Below are 5,111 nucleotides of genomic sequence, written 5' to 3'. Positions count from 1 at the left end.
ATCGTCCACAATATAAATTTAGAGCTGACAGGAAAGCATACAGCTAGAGGGACGTACGGTTCCGCGGCGAAGTTGTAGACACCAAGGTCCTCGTCCCACACGAACACGTAGTCATAGGACGCCACGACGCTCGGGTGCAAGAACCTCTTAGCGAACCACCTTCGTTGTTGTTATTGTTTTCAGGCAAAAAAGTCTGAAGATTGTCAGTGCACCTGTCTGCACTTCGGAGTGGAATTCAGAGCAGCGAGTGGACGGACAGTTAAATGTTTACCATTTGGTCTGCTTCCTACCGCTGACATGGGCGACCTTCTTCGACCACTCGAAGTCTTGGTCCCACTCCGTCGTGCGGCCATCCTAGTGGAACATCACGATATCGAAATTGTCAGAGAACTGCATTTGTTATTTGATTGATGATCTTGGTCAGACAACGGATGGCCATGGCAGTTCTATATCTACATCTAAAACGCTGAAAGTATAGTGCTTATCTACCTTGTGAGCAGTTGCATTGACATTTTCTCTCTCGCCGTACCCTACCGTGAGCGCGAGGAGGTACTTGCCAGTTGGGCTGTCCTGCGCATCAAACCATGGAGTTTTAAGATGAAATGAAACAAGATCCGTCAATATGATGTCCATTCAAACAGGGTGAAGAATGAACGAGTGAACTCTGTCAGGTTCTTCAGATATTTTGGAACCTAAAACACGCGAGGCAAGACGTACCTCTCTTGGGGATCCCCATAGCCGGCGCAGGTGAAGATCAGACTCCGAGACCATGATCCCCGGTGGCAGACGCCTCTCTGAGCCTCCAGGCTTTGCTGCTGCAACCTCTACAACCTACAAACCACTGATCAAGAAACCATTTAGTTAACTGGGACGAAGTTAAACTGGATCATTCAAAAAGTTCAGAAACTCAATGTACCGGCGCTGAACCGGTGGCATTTGGGGCACCAGTGCTGCTGTTCCTGAACGGCGCCCCCCATAACCTGCCCAGCCTGCTGCTGTGTCTGAAGCTGCAGTTGGCGGCACCGCCGCCGGCTCCAAGGCAGGAGGCCACATTGAAGCTGCACAAACAGTCCCAAAGAAGGCAACACACATTTTGTTCAGATCAAATCAGCTCAGAGTTAGCCAATACCGAATCGGCGTTTTTTGTTTACCTTTGGCGTGATGTCCACCGGAAAGGAAACGCCGACGAAGAACCCGACCGCCGCCGCGAACAGCATCGTGAGGACTGGGCTTGCTTTCATTCTCGTCTTCGCTAGCTCCATGTATGTGTGTGTGAGCTCAGGTGGGCAGGGTGCGATGGAGAAGAAGACTTGTTTGGTCTTAGGGGCGTGGAGAAGAAGACTTTTTAGCTAGCATCGATCCGACGTATGCATTGAGACTTGAGCTGCGTAAGTTTGACTTGTACACTGACCCAAATGCGCACGCACGCTGGCTTTTGTTTCGTTCAAGCGACGGAAGCGTGGGCGCGCGCCCCTGTGGCTTTTAAAAAACGTCTCCACGCAGTTTTATATTGGAAGCAAATCGAGAAGTTTGCTGGATGGCTTTGTTGGAGGAGAGCTCCGCGCTACCTTAGTTCACTTTTCAATTGTTCCGTAGCATGTACAAGCTATCCTTGACATGCCCATCCCTAAGCTATGCCCTCGAGGGAACCGTGATACACACGGACTCGGGAGATGACGTGATGAGTACCCCCTAATTCAGTACACCGTCAATAGGGGAGCCACCTCCCATCCTAGGCACCTAGAACCCTAGGGTGCTGGGGCTCACCAGGGCTAGCTCCATTGGTTGCCTCTCGTCTAACCTTCGCTTATAAGTGCCTCAAAAATTTTGGAGACATTTACCCTTGTAGCAATCAAGACTTTTTTTGTCGTCATTATCGAGGAGGTATATTCAACTCCATATGTTTTGTATCACTTTTATTATGTTCCATGTTATCTATTTTGCTTAGCTGTAATTATTTATCATATTTTGAATTTTTATCTTGCTTATATATAAAAAACAAAAAGAATAATTAATTTCAACACCTATCCAGTTTGCTTCTTTGGTCATTATGTTTCCACCTAAGGTTATAGTACTAAGTAAGTTAGAGCGGGAGAAGGACATATAATAGGAAGAGAGATATTGGAGTGCTTACTCTTTCATATTATCATATTAAACAAATTACGTAACAAATATGTTCTCTAGAGTGCCAACTGTGATGATCAAGCTCTTACTTCCGGCATAGAAGAGCTAAAAAAGAAACTTGTTAATTTGAATTCCTATATGCATTAAACGTCCTCAAAATTGGATGATATGGAAAAGGCTAGTGATAAGGATTTTGTTCTTGAAGCCTTAACTAATGAGTTTGAAAGCGTAGCTAGGGAAGCTAGATAATTTTTCTCACATCATAACTTGCACCTGGTTTTCATGAATTTTGTAATACTCTACAGAAGATATATTAGTCTAGATGAATTAAATATGTTAAAGTTGCAATATGGAAGTTAAAAAAGAAAAGTATGATATGGAAAATTTTAGGTATCTCCTACACTATGGAAAGAAACTATGGTTGGGATACTCGTAGACATCATATGAAGTGGATTGCAAACCTCCAAGGTGTAAGGGTAAAAATGTTTGACCTAGGATTGAAAATGTAGAAGTACGAAAAACAAGATGAAGTAGAGGTTCAAAACCTGGACCTAGAAGAATAGAACTCCGCATGAAGTTCATAGATCGCTCAATTCTCAACATAATCATTGACAATACTAGATTGTGTGACTGCACGAATGGCTCTCACATCGTCACAAACATATGTATCGGTGGATCTATCTCCAATATATCTGTAGAACATTTACCAAGGGACGTGGTTGCCATACCAGTGCCTCTTCACCATTAAATTGTAGGCCCTCGCAGGCATGTGACTGCAACCTCAGTCTTTGATTTGTAGGAGTTCTTGATGGATTAAAGTACATCACAATTGTTTGGATCCAAGAATAAGTGCCAAGTGCATCAAATGCTGGTATGTTATACTCTCTCCGTCCAAAAAATAAGTGACTCAAGTTTGTACTAACTTTAGTACAAAGTTAGTACAAGTTTGAGTCACTTAATTTGGGATGGAGGGAGTACTTGGCAGGTTTCACCAGAGTACATTGTCTTCTGTTTTCTAACAACTGCTCTCTTGGTGTTTGTTGTGCCCTTCTGTTATGTTGCTCTAGTTGCTCTTTGGGTTGTTCCAGATCAACCTGGGTTGGTTGTTGCAAAGCTATGATTTCTAACTCCATGCCCATTTCTCTTCTCTATAGTAGGTTGCTAACTTTTATTCTGCACGAAATGAGGGTGTTTGTATGGAGCCTTTTTACTCCCATCTAAGTGCAGTTCCCGACTTGTCTGAAGATCATGCAAAGTTGCTGATCCAGCAGTGTGAGGAGTTTCAATACGTTGTCTCAGAGGACCTTGGGGAGTGATGTTTGATACATCAATTTTGCATCACTATTTCTTATTATAAATTCCTCTTTATTATCGATATGTTTCACATTTCTAATAGTTTTTTCCTATCAATTTTCATATTTACCGAAGGAGGGAAATTATTGGAATGTTGCAAAAAACAAGTAAAACAAGGACCCGTGGAGAAAATATTTTTTTTGAAGACCATACAATTCCGTAAACAATATTTCAATTATTTTGATGTCGAAAGGAATCTAGGAGTGCATGGGCCCACTGTTGGGGAACGTAGTAATTTCAAAAAATTTCCTATGCACACGCAAGATCATGGTGATGCATAGCAACGAGGGGGGAGAGTGTTGTCTACGTACCCTCGTAGACCGAAGCGGAAGCGTTGACGCGACGTAGAGGAAGTAGTCGTACATCTTCCCGGTCCAACCGATCCAAGCACCGTTACTCCGGCACCTCCGAGTTCTTGGCACACGTTCAGCTCGATGACGCTCCCCGGTCTCCGATCCAGCAAAGCTTCGGGAAGGAGTTCCGTCAGCACGACGGCGTGGTGACGATCTTGATGTTCAACCATCGCAGGGCTTCGCCTAAGCACCGCTACAATATGACTGAGGTGTAATATCGTGGAGGGGGGCACCGCACACGGCTAAGGAACGATCACGAAGATCAACTTGTGTGTCTATGGGGTGCCCCCTGCCCCCGTATATAAAGGAGTGGAGGAGGGGAGGGCCGGCCCTCTATATGGCGCGCCCTAGGGGAGTCCTACTCCCACCGGGAGTAGGATTCCCCCTTTCCTAGTCCAACTAGGAGTCCTTCCATGTAGTAGGAGTAGGAGACAAGGAAGGGGAAGGGAGAAGGGAAGGAAGGAGGGGGCGCAGCCCCTCCCCCTAGTCCAATTCGGACTAGGCCTTGGGGGGCGCGCAGCCTGCCCTAGGCAGCCCCTCTCTCTTTCCCGTATGGCCCAATAAGGCCCAATACTTCTCCCCCCGTATTCCCGTAACTCCCCGGTACTCCGAAAAATACCCGAATCACTCGGAACCTTTCCGATGTCCGAATATAGTCGTCCAATATATCGATCTTTACGTCTCGACCATTTCGAGACTCCTCGTCATGTCCCCGATCTCATCCGGGACTCCGAACTCCTTCGGTACATCAAAACTCATAAACTCATAATATAACTGTCATCGAAACCTTAAGCGTGCGGACCCTACGGTTCGAGAACAATGTAGACATGACCGAGACACGTCTCCGGTCAATAACCAATAGCGGGACCTGGATGCCCATATTGGCTCCTACATATTCTACGAAGATCTTTATCGGTCAGACCGCATAACAACATACGTTGTTCCCTTTGTCATCGGTATGTTACTTGCCTGAGATTCGATCGTCGGTATCCAATACCTAGTTCAATCTCGTTACCGGCAAGTCTCTTTACTCGTTCCGTAATACATCATCCCGCAACTAACTCATTAGTTGCAATGCTTGCAAGGCTTAAGTGATGTGCATTACCGAGAGGGCCCAGAGATACCTCTCCGACATTCGGAGTGACAAATCCTAATCTCGAAATACGCCAACCCAACATGTACCTTTGGAGACACCTGTAGAGCTCCTTTATAATCACCCAGTTACGTTGTGACGTTTGGTAGCACACAAAGTGTTCCTCCGGCAAACGGGAGTTGCATAAT

The 5,111-nt window shown here is 45.6% G+C and overlaps 1 long non-coding RNA gene across 1 annotated transcript; it reads right to left on the bottom strand.

Annotated features, from left to right (window-relative positions):
• Nucleotides 1-489: 489 nt before the first annotated feature.
• On the bottom strand, nt 490-1,299 carry LOC123148930 (uncharacterized). The gene is made up of 4 exons (XR_006474233.1): nt 1,152-1,299; nt 917-1,058; nt 718-841; nt 490-570 (listed from the first exon to the last, which is right to left on the bottom strand). It is a non-coding gene; the product is annotated as an uncharacterized lncRNA (long non-coding RNA).
• Between the last annotated feature and the right edge of the window lie 3,812 nt (nt 1,300-5,111).

This window comes from Triticum aestivum, chromosome 7A, assembly GCF_018294505.1.
Source record: "Triticum aestivum cultivar Chinese Spring chromosome 7A, IWGSC CS RefSeq v2.1, whole genome shotgun sequence".
Classification (NCBI taxonomy): Eukaryota; Viridiplantae; Streptophyta; class Magnoliopsida; order Poales; family Poaceae; genus Triticum; species Triticum aestivum.
This window is presented reverse-complemented; position numbering and strand designations above follow the sequence as displayed.